At 44.9% G+C, this 16175-nt stretch overlaps 1 long non-coding RNA gene across 1 annotated transcript; it reads left to right on the forward strand.

The window, feature by feature from the left end:
* Window positions 1-437: 437 nt before the first annotated feature.
* Window positions 438-15812, forward strand: LOC122542632. Its single transcript, XR_006309836.1, has 3 exons — window positions 438-577; window positions 924-1055; window positions 15611-15812. It is a non-coding gene; the product is annotated as an uncharacterized LOC122542632 (long non-coding RNA).
* The last annotated feature ends 363 nt before the right edge of the window (window positions 15813-16175 follow it).

The following is a 16175-nucleotide window of genomic DNA, read 5'->3' on the forward strand; positions in this document are numbered from 1 at the left end:
TGCAAGTTGGCAGGGATTTGAGTTCAGTCATGTGGGCAACTGGCAAAAAGAACAAAGAGAAAAGCAAGAGAAAAGGGAAAACAATAGCACAGACCAGCTTGCAGCTTGATCTCTAGATGAACGATGTTGTATGTACTTGGTTCTGACTGGCGGAGACTCGATGGGCCTTTTTCAGTGCTACAGACATCTTTGACTTTCAGCAAGAAAGTACACCAAGGATGTCAGGGAAATCCGGAGAGAATAAGAGCTAAGAAAACTGCGAAATGGATGATAAATGGTGGTGGGAACTAAAGACCTAGTGATTTCCCAGGTGTGAGCGCCAGATATTGTTCGTGCTGTTAATGAATAATAGCGACGGAGATTGCAAACAATATTATCAAACTCACAGGTTAACGGGTGAAACTGAAGTCTCGGGGTAAAATGGGTGGAGGGCAGAGGAACTACAGATAACTTTGACTGAAGAGAAATCACTGGTGATGGAGTCAGCCCTGGGAATATACCACAGCATCAGCCTTGAATAGGAACAGAGAATCAAGAAACCAGAGACCGTGATTAATTAGCTATTCATCGAGACAAGGTGGGTGGCCTTGATAAGGTAAAACTAGTCCAGGTTTCTGGTTTGAAACACTGCAGTCTATCTTTAAGAGTACTGGGGGTTTGAGCTCCAGTGATGTGGAACCATTGTACTAGTTTCAATGGATTTTTTTCTCCCTGAATGATTAACAAAGGCTAGTTTGAGAGGTCGGTTTTATCTGTCTCATTGTTTGGGGTGAGGGAAATTCCAGCCTTGAGCAACCTGATAGCTGCAATATATAGTTAGATCACAAGCCAACCATTATAAAGGAAGGGAATACATCAGACTTCAATACATGATTAGCCTCGTCTTTGCTATGACAATGAATTTTATAATTTCACACTTGCAGGGTGGAGATCAGATCACTACGACAACCTTTAGGAGACGCAGGGCAATAACTTCATGACTTTATCTCAGACTGGGAGTTCCAAATCTTTCTCCATGGTTTCTAAACAAACATGCCAAAGGTCAAGCAACAAAGGTAGGCACTGTGTCGGTAATGCAGCTTTGAAATGTTCTTCTCCAGAGGACAATGATTAGAGACGTAGCATTGCACAGCACAGAAACAGACCCTTTGGTCCAACTCATCCATGCCAACCAGATACTCTAAATTAATCTGGTCCCATTTGCCAACAATTGGTCCATATCCGCCTAAACCCTTCCTATTCAGATACCCATCCAGATGCCTTTTAAATGCTGTAATTGTGCCAGCCTCCATCATTTCCTCTGGTAGCTCATTCTATACACGCACCACCCTCTGTGTGAAAATGTTATCCCTTAGGTCCCTTTTGAATCTCTCTAATTTTGGAATCCCCTACCCTGGGAAAAAGACCTTGTCTATTCACCCTATCCAAACTCCTCATGATTTTATAAACCTCTACTAGATCACCCCTCAGCCTCCGATGATCCAGGGAAAACGACACCAGCCTATTCAGCTTCTCCCTATAGCTCAAATTATCCAACCCTGGCAACATCCTTGTAAATCTTTTCTGAACCCTTTCAAGTTTCACAACATTCTTCCTATAGCAGGCAGACCAGAACTGAACGCAATATTCTAAAAACGACCTAACCAATGTCCTGTACAGCCACAACATGACCTCCTAACTCCTGTATCCAATACTCTGACCAATAAAGGAAAGTGTACCAAAAGCCGTCTTCACTATCCTATTCACCTGCTACTCCACTTTCAAGGGATTATGAACCTGCATCTAAGGTCTCTTTGTCCGGCAATATTCCCCATTTACTGTATAATTCCCGCCCTGATTTGCCTTGCCAAAATGCAACACCTGTTGAAACTTTATTGCTGGAACAGCACAGCAGGTCAGGCAGCATCCAGGGAACAGGAGATTCGACGTTTCGGGCACAGGCCCTTCTTCAGACCCTTCTGTTTCCTGAAGAAGGGCCTGTGCCCGAAACGTCGAGTCTCTTGTTCCCTGGATGCTGCCTGACCTGCTGTGCTGTTCCAGCAATAAAGTTTCAACTTTGATCTCCAGCATCTGCAGACCTCACTTTCTCCTCTAAAATGCAACACCTCACAATAATCTAAATAAAACTCCATCTGCCACTCGTCAGCCCAAGCTCCTGTTACACTCTGAAACAACATTGTGAAAGCAGATCAGTAAAAGTCACACTGATAAGATTAACACTGTGTTGGAGACTAAATAAAGGTTGACTGGTGTCAAAGCTATTTCCTGATCAACCTCCGAGAGATATTCTTACACACTTCTAGAATAGGTGGGACTTGAGCCTGGCCCTTCTGGCTGAAAGGTCGGGACATTACCACTGCACCAGAAGAAAGACTTTCAAAATCCTCGGTTGTTATTCCCCTCAAAACTATGTTACACCATCACAGTGAATGGTAGACATAATGTGGAGGTGCCGTGTCGGACTGGGGTAGACAAAGTCAGAAGAGACATGACACCTGGTTGTAGTCCAACAGGTTTATTTGAAATCATAAGCTTTCGCAGTTCTGCTCCTTCATCAGGTGAAATGGAGAGAAGCACACAGGCACAGAGTTTATAGACGGAGAGACCATTGCAACATTATTCCAGGTAATTAAGAGTGTCAAAAGACCATACAAATGGTGTAAGTGGAGTGTCAAGAGGCTGAATACCAAGTCTCTGCAGGTGATTAAGAGTGTCAGACGATGTGAGTAAAGTGTCAACAGCTGCATGGCAAGTGAAGGGATGACCTATAATCGGATAAGTTGAGGCACAGAGATAGTTACAAAAAATTAAAAATAAGGTGATGCTGGAGACAAACCAAATGACTAGAATAACATGGTAGGTACAGGAGTTACATGCCAAGGTTCTAACCAAAGTAACAAGTAATCCAAAACTGTACAAACTAATTAAGGTAGAGAGATCATGACAAGTTATCATGGTGATGATATCAAAACAGGATAGTAAGGAAGATTTCACAGATACAGAACAATATGATGGGGTCACATGAATAGCGACATGAACCCAAGATCATGGTTGAGGCCGTCTTCATGGGTACAGAACTTGGCTACCATTTTCAGCTCTGCGATTCTACGTTGTTGTGTATCTCAAAGACCGCCTTGGAGGATACTCACCTGAAGATCAGAGGCTGAACGTCCCTGAACGATGAAGTGTTCCCCGATGAGGAGGGAACATCTATGTCTGAGCGATTGTTGCACAGTGTCCATTCATCTATGGATTGCGCTCATGGAGGTCCTCAGCATTAACCCTTTCAGACCCTGATACTACAGCTTGTGCCATCATCCTCATGATCTGGAACTTTGTTAAGGAGAGAAAACAGATTTAAAATAATGAGTAAGATGATGAGGTATGCATTCCTTTCCAGTAGTGATCTGGATCGCAAAGCCTGGAAAAGATGATGGAAACAGATTGAACAGTATCGGTCAAAAATGAATCAAATCTAAACTCCAAAAAGGGATCATTTCCAGGGTTGTGTGGTGCAGAGGGGGGGGAGATCTAACTGAACAACACTGTCAAACAGTCAGGCTTGGCACAGTGGGCCAAATGGCCTCATCTGTGCTATGGAGTGCTGCAATTTTGAGTTTTTCCAGTACACCATCAAAAACAAATTAACTTGTCACATACGAACCTGATACAGAAATTCGAGTTTCTCGAGAGCATTACCAAATCATTGGCAGGGAATCCACGTTCCGTAACATGAATAAAAGAAAATTTAGGAGCATTTACAACAGAATTTGAGCTGATTGCAGTCATGTAATATTTAAATATTAGATCTTTGCACATTTAAGCAATCAAATTGCTTGTTAATTCTTCTCGATAGCACAAAGGTACCTGTTGTTAAATTATAGTTTGCAGATACAGCATTGATGTATTTTCGGCTGAGATTTATGCACTTGTGTTATGAAGAAATGGATGTCTGTGGTGGACATTGTTTTGAAATAAATCACAGATGTTTCTGTTGTTGCCAAGCATGGTGTAATGCAAGCGAGCAAATCATCACAACATTAACTTGATGACTTACTTCATGATGAATTCAATGGCCCCACGAGGGTGGTTCTCATTTTGTTGATTGAGAGTTGGGACACTCGCTTGGTTTGGAGTGTTTCAGGCAGCTGCTGTGGGAGCTTCTCTTTGGTCTGTTGTGTCTTTGACAGACTCCGGCCCTGCCCGCCAAGCAGGAAGTAGGGAGGTGGGAGCCGGAGGGGGTTGGGTGGGTGTATAAATTTGCGTCGGAATGCTTAGTGTCTCAAACATGGAGGGTAAAGACTGCGACAAGGGTTGGATCTGGTCACGCAGGGCGGGAAGTTAAACATCAGCCCTTCACATGGACTGGAATTGGGTGCAAAATTACCACTTGGCAAAGGACGAGAGGTCTTGCATTCATAGATTTTACATGGACCTGACGTTTTATGTTGTTTTACAGCCCATGTTGTACTCAGCATTTCTGGAGTGCAGTCACGGTTACAATGTAGTGGCAAATATGTGCACAGCAAGATCCCACAAACAGCAACCTGCTCAGCACCAGATAATCCGATTTGAACGAGGGATAATCATTGGACCAGCCATCCAGGGGAGGACACGCAAGTGGATCAGTGGTTATCACCGCTGCCTCAAAACGCCAGGGACCTGGGTTCGATTCAACCTCGGGTGACTGTATGGAGTTTGCACGTTCTCCCTGGGTTTCCTCTGGATGCTCTGGTTTCCTCCCACAGTCCAAAGATGGGCAGGTTTGGAGGATTGGCCATGCTAAATTGTCCATAGTGTCCAGGGATGTACAGGCTAGGTAGATTATCCATGGGAAACACAGGTTTACAGGGATTGGGTAGGGAATGAGTAAGATCCTTTCAACCTATCCAAGAGAACAGTCAGTTTGATATCTCATCTAAAAGCCAGCACCCCTGACAATGCAGACCTCCCTCAGTGCTGGGGTACCATGTTCCAATATGAAGCTTGAATGGGAACCTGGTGACTAGACTTGAACAGTTAGTTTAGCCATGGAGGCTTTCCCAGGTCTAGTGGTACTTGATTCCAATGCTAGCTTCTCCCTGGAGCAGGGTGTAAGCCTCACCATGGAGGCTCTCCCATTCATACCAACTGCCATTGATGTATCCAAATGTTTTGCTGGTTGATCCATAAAGGAGACAATACAGGGTCCCCAGTGGCTGTGCAGCAAACCAGCAAGACCCCCATCACTAACAGTAAACTCCAGAGAATCAAATGTACCACCCACATACTCAGCCAGATATACACAGACACACAACCATATTTGCCAATATACACAAACACGGGTATGTACACACTCCCACCCGTGGACACTGATATATACAAGAACACATACTCATCCATAAACACAGACACGAATATACCACATGGGCATGAATAAACCACATGGGCATGAATATAAACACTCAACAGAGTAGACAGAGACACAGACAGACACTGATATATAGACAAACAAACAGAGATTTACAGACACACACCCACACATGCACTCTCGCACACACACACGCACTCATGCACACACATGCACTCATGCACACACACACTCACACAGACACAGACATAAAACCCCACACACACACAGACACCCGCATACACAGACATACATATACACACACACACACAGATACATACACAAATATACACACACAGGCACATACACACACACACAGACATAGACACACACATAGATATGAAACAATCTGTCTTTGCTGGAAGGAAGTAGAAGGACAAAGTTGCCTTCAGACAGTGTGGACAGAGTCTGGCTGAGTACAATACCTTTGGAAGAATTTGCACAATCTATTGGCGGAACATTGTAAGGAAGGCAGTGCCAGATACTCAACAAAGCTGGATGCACCAAAAAAGGTAAAAAGAGGGGTTTTCACAGTCTGAGTTCTTAGATTCCATGCCAGGGGGAGACAGAGAAGCTTAATCAGGATCGATTAGCCACAGACTGGGATGTGTTTCTTTCTATAAACAGGATTTCAGAGAGGTTACAGGAGGTAGGGGAAGACTTGCAGCACCAGAGTAACTACTGCAGAATAGCATGCAATGGACTCTGACAACAGGAGCTTTGAATTGCTAAACTAGATGCAAAAAGTCACATAAACCAAATCATTTATAGAGACAGAAGGGATGGAGAGAGAGGTCAGCAACTAAAATGGAATGAAAGCAGCAGAACCATAATGTACACAAAAAGTTTGGGGAGATAGTGGCATGATGGTACGGTCACCAAACCAGGTCCTCAGAAGAGTGTAAGAAATAAGAACATGAGTAGGCTATTCAGCCCTTCAAACCTGGGCCACTGTTCAATAGGATCATGGCCATTTCGACATTCACATGTCCCTGTAACTCTTGGTTCTCTGACTGATCAAGAATTCATCTATCTCAGCCTTAAATATACACAAGGACTCTGCCCCTGTCACAGTCAAGGGGTTCCAATGACTCACAATCCACTGAGAGAAGAAATTCTTCCTCATCCCAATCTTAAATCAGTGCTCTTTTGTTCTGAGACTGTAACCTCTGGTCCTAGACTGTCCCACAAGGAGAAACAATCTTTCCACATGTACCCTTTCAAGATGCCTGCGTGTTTCAATAAGGTCGCCTCTCATTCTTCTACACTGTGGGTGGCACGGTGGCACAGTGGTTAGCACTGCTGCCTCACAGTGCCAGGGACCTGGGTTCAATTCCCAGCTCGGGCAACTGACTGTGTGGAGTTTGCACATTCTCCCCGTATCTGCGTGGGTTTCCTCCGGGTGCTCCGGTTTCCTCCCACACTCCAATAATGTGCAGGTTAGGTGAATTGGCCATGCTAAATTGCCCGTAGTGTTAGGTGGATTAGTCATGGGTAAATATAGGGAGGTGGGTTTCTTTACGGAGGGTCGGTGTGGACTTGTTGGGCCGAAGTGCCTGCTTCCAGACTATAAGTAATCTAATCTGTAATCTAAACTCCAATTAAGTTTAGGCCTAATTGTCCTCAAAAGAAAATCTACTGAACCTTCTCTGTTCTGCTTTCAATGCTAATACATCTCTCCTTAGATAAAGGGTCCAAAACTCTCATAGTACTCTGTTCGCTTTCCCTATTACCACTGAATTATCATAGAATCCCTACAGTGTGGAAACAGGCCATTCGGCCCAACAAGTCCACCCCGACCCTCTGAAGAGTAACCCACCCAGACCCTACCCTATTATCCAATATTTACCCCTGACTAATGCACTTAACCTACACATCCCTGAACACTATGGGCAATTTTAGCACGGTCAATTCACCTGACCTGCACATCTTTGGATTGTGGGAGGAAACCAGAGCACCCAGAAGAAACCCACGCAGACACGGGGAGAATGTGCAAACTCCACGTGGTTGCCCGAGGCTGGAATCAAACCCAGGTCCCTGACGCTGTGAGGCAACAATGCTAACCACTGAGCCACTATGCCACCCTTTTGGATATTAGCTTTTGTGAGTCAGGCATGAGGACATGCACGCCCCTCTGTTCTGTAGCTTTCTGCAGTCTTACTCCATTTAAATAATATTTAGCTCCTCTATCCTGAAGAAAGATTACATCCAAAATGTCAACTTCTCCACCTTCTGATGCTGTATTCTGATGCCTCCTGCTTGTCTACCTTGGATTCCAGCATCTGCAATCACTTTTGCCTCGATTCTTCATGGCAAAATGTGTAATCTCATGTAATCCATAACCAAGTTTTTGTCCAGTCACTTGACCTGCCTATCTCTATACCTCAAAACTTAACTTTCCAACTATTTTTATATCATAGAGTCAGACAGCATGGAATCTTGACCCTTCGGTCCAACTAGCCCATGCTGAACACAATCCCGAACTAAACTAGTCCCACCTGCCTGCTCCTGGCCCATATTCCTCCAAACCTTTCCGATTCAGGGACTTATCCAAATGGCTTTGAAACGTTGTAATTGTAGCTGTATCCACCACTTCCTCAGGAAGTTCATTCCACACACGAACCACCCTTTGTGTAAAAGATTTGCCCCGCATCTGCAAAGTTAGCTACAGTAGAGTCACTTTTCTCAACCAAATCATAAGTATGTATTGTAAATAACTGTGGTCCCAGCTCAGATCCCTATAGCACTCCACTAATTACAGGTTGTCATCCTGAAAATGCACTTCTTATTCCAGCTCTCTGCCTTCTGTTAGTTAGCCAATTCTCAATCCATGTCAAGAGTGTGGTGCTGGAAAAGCACAGCAGGTCAGGCAGCATCCGAGGAGCAGGAGAATCAATGCTTCCAGCATAAGCCCTTCATCAGGAATGAGGAATTCTCAATCCATGCTAATATACTGCTTCCAATACCACATACTCTTATCTTATTAAGTAGCCTTATGTGAGATTCTCTAAGGAACGATAGTAGGGGTTAGTTACTCAACTGGAAATGGCATCCCGGTGGCAGACCAGAGTTCCAGATGGGACCAGAGCTGCTTTCAGGGAGAAGGAGATCACCCTGTAGATGGGACCCTCCTTCCCCAACACTCCCTAACCACACCATGGTAACCTAGTTACATTTCAAAGAGTTGCAGTGAGAGCTCTTCCATCTTGAGAAACTATCCCCTTCATTTCCTCCTACTGCTGCCTTCAAAGCAAGGCAGATAGGGAGGGAGGGAGGGGGCATATTATCCTCAGAGTTAATACGCTTACACCTCCCCGCCCCACCCCGGTACTGGAGGGCAGTAGCTAACCCACCTCCCTCTGGCTTATAAACTTCTTGAAAGACACAGGCTGCCCAGCTGCATAGGCCCATTATATCTCACCATGACCCTCAAGCTCAATCCACTTACTTATGTATGTATTGTGGGTGTGCTGTCAATGTTGGTGCTCACTCAGCCTCTATGTTAAATGGGCAAATTAGAGTGGGCGTGGGCCTGTGGTTGGCTTAAGGTAAGCTAGAACATAGAACATTCCGGCACAGCACAGGACTTTCGGCCCTCAATATTGTGCCAACCTGTGAACCAATCAGATGCCCATCTAACCTACATTATTCCATTATGATCCATATGTTTATCCAATGACCATTTAAATGCCCTTAAAGTTGGCGGGTCTACTACTGTTGCAGGCAGGGCATTCCACATGCTTGCTACTCTCTTGAGTAAAGAAACTACCTCTGGCATCTGTCCTTTTAAACAATTTAAATAAGTACATGATTAGGAAAGGTTGGAGAGATATATCTATCACCCCTCAATTTAAAGCTATGTCCCGTCAATGCTAGCCATCACCATCCGACGAAAAAGGCTCTCACTGTGCACCCTATCTAACCCTCTGATCATTTTGAATGTCTGTAGCTGGGCACTAACCCGATAATACATTCACCTGATGGGATGTGTAAAGTCCAGATATGACCAGACTGTCTGAGTTCCTCCAGCACTTTCTGCCTCCGTGCTATTAAAGACAAACATAGGAGGGAGAGTAGGGGAGCAGGATTAGTAATTGCCCAGAGGGTCTGAATGGCCTCCTTTGAGCTGTGTTATGTGATTCTATGAGTTACACTTGCCCACAAATGCTTCAATGCGGTAACAGAATGGGGGGCACAGTTGCCTCACAGCGGCAGGGATCCAGGTTCAGTTCCAAACTTGGACGACTGTCTGCATGGAGTTCGCAAGTACCCCCCGCGTCTGCATGGGTGTGCCCCCACTTCCTCTCATAGTCCAAAGGTTGTATCCGTCACTCCTGAAGTTGTCTCCTCTACATCGGAGAAACCAATTGCAGACTCGGGGACTGGCTATCGGAGCGTCTGTGCTCTGTACGCTCCAATCAACAACACTGTCTTGCTGCCAGCCATTCCAACACCCCCTCCCACTCCCATTGGCGATGTGTCCATCATTGGCCTCCTCCACTGTTAAAATGAGGCCACACGCAAACTGGAGGAACAGCACCTCACACTCCGCCAAGGGAGCTTACAGCCCAAGGGCCTCAACGTAGAGTTCACCAGCTTCAAATTCTCCCCAGCCCCATCCCATGTCCAACGCTCCCTCTCCTTCCCACCTCCTTGGCCCGACTTGACCTGTCCATCTTCTTTTTCATCTATCCGCTCCACCAACTGACCAACCACAACAACCCCCTACCTGCATCCACCTATCACCATCCCACCTGCCCTTCCCCTCACCCTCTGTTTATTTCTGAGCCCCCTTCCCCCTCCCAAATCCTGGTGAAGGGTCCCGACCCGAAACGTCAACTCTCCTGCTCCTCCGATGCTGCCTGACCTGCTGTGCCTTTCCAGTGCCACACGGGATTGACTCTGACTTTCAGCATCTGCAGTTCCTCACTCTCCCCAAAGGTGGGCAGGTTAGGTTGAATTGGCCATGGGATATGCAAGGCTACAGGGTATGGGAGGGGTGGGTCTGGGTCGGATTCTCTTCGGACCCAATTAGGACAAATGGCCTGCTTTCATATTATAGGGATTCTATGAATCCAGTCTACGGTTCTTGTAAGCCATCACCGTACAAACCTGAGCTACAATAGCACTTGTATAACGGAGCAACGACCTTGCCTGGGTGAAGTTTACATCTGGATTGTAAGGAACCTCCTTGCCCCTTCTCTCTTTGACCTTGTCCTCGGGTGTGTTGGGCCAACTTGGCGTGAAGCTGCAAAAGGTACTCCTTCATAATCCAACCCCCAAGGGCCCAAGGTTCACAGCAGAGACAGCCAATTTGCGCAGGCCAGCTCCACTTTTGCTACATGAAATGCCTCATAAAAGCACAATTACACCCTTGTCTGATTGCATTTGTCAACGAGAGCGATTGCCATCTTCTGAGTACAGGACGCATTGGCTGTAAAAATGTGACCAAATTTCACCTGACAGGGCAAAATGTGAAGCAGCCTTTTCATTTCAATATCTGGCTGGTATCGATTCTTCGTGTATCGGCGTTCGCTTTCCTACCATCGCTGCTCTCCATTTATTTGTTGCTGCTTTTATTTTTGCCCATTTTTTTAAATGATGGACAAGATAAATTGAAAGCAGATTTGTTTGAGTCAGCTGTGCTTGGTGTATGGTGTGCCTGTCTCTGATTATCTCAAGGTTCCAAATTCAAGTCCGACTGCAGGATTGAAGCTGAAACAATCAAGGCTGACTCCCCAGTGCAGTACGGTGGGGGGGTGCTGGCCAGTTGCAGACGCCAATCTGCGGCAAGACTCTGTCTTCCCTCTCAGGTGATCATAAGCGATCACATGTCATGCAGTCATATAGCACATAACCAGGCCCTTTGACCCAACTCTTCCAAGCCGACCAGGTTTCCTAAACTGAACTAGGCCTATTTGCCCATATCTCTCTAAACCCTTCCTATTCATGTACCCATCCAAACGTCTTTTAAATGCTGTAATTGTACCAGCCTCCACCACTTCCTCTGGCAGCTCATTCCATACGTGCACCACCCCTCTGTGTGAAAAAGTAACCCCTCATGTCTCTATTAAATCTTCCTCCTCTCACCTTAAACCTATGCTGTCTAGTTCTGGACTCCCCCACCCTGGAGAAAACACCTTGGCTTTTCACCCTATCCATGCCCCTCATGATTTTATAAACCTCTATAAGGTCACCCCTCAGCCTCCGACGCTCCAGGGAAAACAACCCTAGCCTGTTCAGCCTCTCTTTATAACTCACATCCTCTAGACTCAGTAACATCCTTGTAAATCTTTCTTGCACCCTTTCCAGTTTATTGACATCCTATCTGTAGCAGGGAGACCAGAATTGTGCACAATACTTCCAATGTGGCCCTCACTTGATCAGGTGCTGGAGATTTATCTCTCTCTATGCAGCTGAAGGCCTCCAGCACCATCTCTTGTATAATATGGACTCTTTTCAAGACATCACTATTTATTTACCTGAATTTCCTAGCTTCCATGTCTTTCTCCACAGTAAATACTGATGCGAAATATTCATTTTATGTCTCACCAATCTCCTGCTGTTCCACGTATAGATGGCCTCACTGACTCTATTCCCTCTGCAGTTTACTCTTTATTCTTGTATACCTCTTTGGATTCTCCTGCACCTTATTTGCCAAAGCTATTTGATGTCCCCTTTTTGCTCCTTTTTCCTGATTTCCCTCTTAATTGTCCGACAACCCCAATACCTCTCAAGGGATTCCCTTGATCCCAGCTGTCTTTACTTGACATATGGCTCCTTTTTCTTGACTAGAGCTTCAATATCTCTCGTCATACAGTGATCCCTACTCTTGCCAGACTTTCCCTTCACATTAACAGGGACGTCTCATTTTTGAGAACCTCCCTGTTTTCAGATGACCCTCTACCTGCGAACAGCCTCCGCCAGTCAACGTTTGGAAGTTCCTGTCTAATGTCATCAAAATTGATCGTGCCCCAATTTAACCTGTGGACCAGGCCAATCCTTTTCCATTAATATTTTAAAACTAATAAGATTATTGTTGCTGGTCCCAACTAATACCTCAGTCACTATTTCGAAAATGAGGAGGGAAATTGCGCCTGGAGTCCTTGCCAATATTTATCCCTCAATCGACATCAGACACCCAGATTATCAAGTCATTGCTGTCAGTGGAGCTTGCTGCACACAAATTGGTTTTCTACAATCTCTACCATCGGGGAGAAGCCTGAACGCACTCACCAGCCGCTTTCGTAACGGTTTCTACTGTTGTTAGAATACTGAACAGACTCACAAACTCTTAACATTCACCTGTACCTGTGTTTTTGTTTTTGCTGCTATTAACCTATTATTTACTATCTATGCTACTTAACTCTGTGACCCGCCTGTATCGCTCACAAGACAAAGCTTTTCACTGCGCTTCGGCACACATGACAATAAATTCAATTCAATCTTTCCTACATCAAGTGAATTCACTTCAAATCCTCTTCATTGGCTCGAAAGGGCTTTCAAACTTCCAAAGATCTTGAAGAGAGCATAATAAAATAATTCTTCCTTTATACCTTTACTCGCGTAACCTCAGCACAATTCCTGTTTACACATTCAATCTTTTTCAATCACCTTGGTTTTTAATTCAGAGCCAAGAGAATGGGGCACTTGTCAGTGTGTCAGATTTGTCTCTGAAGAGATAATTCTTTCCTCAGTTTCAGAAATTTATGGTTCAAGAGCCATTGTTGTGTTTAAAACTAGGCTGTAACATGCAAATGGAGTGCAGCACTGTCTATTGGATGTGATGTCCAGCAGCAGTCTTGGTTTCACATTTTATCTGAATGCTCGCACCCATGATAGTGCAAGAGTTATGGAGTCATAGAGATGCACAGCATGGGAACAGACCCTTCGGTCCAACTTGCCCATGCCAACCAGTATCCTAACTAACCTAGTCCTATTTGCTAGCACTTGGCCCATATCCATCTAATCCCTTCCTATTCATATACCCATCCAGATGCCTTTTAAATGTTTTAATTGTACCAGCGTCCACCCACTTCCTCCGTGGAGCATCAGCCTAGGTTTCTATGTTCTGGAGTGAGACTTAAGCCCTTAAAAATATAAAGAGACAATTGGTCCAAAGACGTGCAGGTCAGCTGAATTGGCCATGCTAAATTGCCCATGAAAAATTGCCCATAGTGTTAAGTACATTAGTCAGAGGGAAATGGGTCTGGGTGGGTTATTCTTCGGAGGGTCAGTGTGAACTTGTTGGGCCGAAGGGCCTGTGTCCACACTGTAGGGAATCTAATCTAATCTGAGCACAGCACTGGATCTGGAACTTGTGATGAACAAAGAATAAGACTCACTTTTTGATAATGAGGAGCTTGAAGGTTTGAAGCAAGTTGTACTTCAGCCTAGATCCACGTCCACATCAGTTCACCGACACATTTGGCTATGCTTCTGCTTTACTTGTGGTGATGTTGTTGGTAATAGTTCTGAAGGAGTTAATATTCATGTCACATTGTGCTCCATCCCAATGTCACAGTGTGTTTGGTTAGAGAGACAGTTGGATTCTGTGCAATTACCTCAAAGGGGCAGGTGTATTCTCTACAGTCAGTCCTTTGTCACCATGTCTGGCTAGTCATGTTTACGAAAGCCATTGCTATCATGCAATAAACTACCTTGCTTTACATAAGACAAATGCTTCGTTCTGTTTAGACTGATGCTGTGATGATAATCAGCAAGTCTGTCATGATAATTGGAAAATTCCTACACTCAGCACAGAAAAAGGAGTATTTATGGCAGCTAAATACTCCAACTACATGTCAGTACTGAAAATATGACAAGGGCATGACAGATTATATCCTTAGTTCTCCAACATGACTGAAGGTTTCATTGGTTTCTAAACCAGGCAGGACCTGGTGGGATGACCATCCTGAGAATAGTGGAGTATTATTGAGATGGTGTTTGACTGGAAAACGTTCATGCACTAAGGAACCCTAGAGTCCTTGTACACTTGCCATTGGAAGCCTCAGCCCTTGCAGGGAGAGCATCCTAACTCTGAACACCCCTTATCTTCACTGCTTCTTAAAAATTTCGTGCCTTTGTGTCTGGCTGGACAGATAGGCTTAGAGTGAGCGAGCACTGTGACAGTGAGATGCAACCTGGTCCAGTCTGTGAGCTGGGTGCGTGTGTGTCCCTGAGTGCAGGGTGTCGTTGCTGCAACATTACAGTGATAGTGACTGGTGCAGTATTGAAGTGTGGAAGTGTAAAGGGAGTGGATCAAAGTTTTGTCATGAGGATTCACAGAGACTGGCACAGATTGGGGCTAGGCCAATTTTGATGGAATTAGACAGTAACTAGTGAGAGAATGGGGCACCTTAAAGATCTGCGAGGCACTCTGTATGTGGAGCCACAGGAGATGGGTGAGATTCTAAATGAATATTTTGTGTCACTATGGAGAAAGACTTAGAAGCCAGGAAACTCGGGGAAGTAAATAGTGATATCTTGAAAAGAGTCCACACTACAGAAGAGGAGGTCTTAAAATGCACAAAGGTAGGTAAATCCCTGGAACGTGATCAAATGCATGGTCACATTTGGAATATTGCATACAATTCTGGTCACCCTGCTATAGGAAGGATGTTATTAAACTGGAAAGGGTGCACATGAGTAGTATGGCCAGTTCCTATGGAATATACCATGAGATGTTGGTGTCTGATGGAGGTCCTTTGGTCTGAGTGATAAGCTGAATTCACCAGGTATCTGCTCCAATGTCCATGTTGAGTTTTTTCAATATCACGCTCACTTGGCATGTGGATTATTAATGAGGTGACAGGATTGTTAGTCAGACACATGGCAACCAATAGTCAGAGAGTCATAGAGATGTACAGCATAGAAACAAACCCTTCAGTCCAACCCGTCCATGCCGACCAGATATCCCAACCCAATCTAGTCCCACCTGCCAGCACCCAGCCAATATCCCTCTACACCCTTCCTATTCAATTACCCATCCAGATGCCTTTTAAATGTTGTAACCATACCAGCCTCCACCACTTCCTCTGGCAGCTCATTCCATACACGCACCACCCTCTGTGTGAAAAAGTTGCCCCTTAGGTCTCTTTTATATCTTTCCCCTCTCACCCTAAACCTGTGCCCTCTAGTTCTGGACTCCCTCACCCCAGGGAAAAGACCTTCTGTATTTATCCTATCCATGCCTCTCATGATTTTATAAACCTCTTTAAGGTCACCCCTCGGCCTCTGACGCTCCAGGGAAATTGGTAACCTGCCCATTGCCTAGCACGAAACTTGCCACACCACCTGGTAAAAGCAGAAATAATGGAAGAAAAGATACTAGACGTGAAGATGGGTCTCGTCAAACTTCTCCCCTGATTCTACCACACGTCTTACCACAGCCCATCTCACTCAGACTCCTGTAAGTCTCTGACCATAATACTTGTGCCAAAGTTCTGTCTTTTGCATTATTCATGAACGAGTGTGTACTTGGGGTAAAAGGATGTATAGTTCAAGCTTAAATGTGGTAGCTTAATACTTAATAATCTATCTACTCGTCATTTTTGTTACTTTTAAGTGTTGATAATAAATAGTTACTTCTGACCTAATCCGGATCACTTCTGAGTTCTGCATTGCATTCAATCAGCTGGCTAAATTGTTCGTTTCTGGTTTCATTATATTTCTGCGCACTTGTCATCACTTGTGGAACAGTGGGGCTCAGTACACTCTTCCCAACTTGGTTGTCACTAAAAAGTGGAGCAGAACAGAATAATGGACAAAGCTACATCCCTCCCTG

Source organism: Chiloscyllium plagiosum, chromosome 40 (genome assembly GCF_004010195.1).
Source record: "Chiloscyllium plagiosum isolate BGI_BamShark_2017 chromosome 40, ASM401019v2, whole genome shotgun sequence".
NCBI lineage: Eukaryota > Metazoa > Chordata > Chondrichthyes > Orectolobiformes > Hemiscylliidae > Chiloscyllium > Chiloscyllium plagiosum.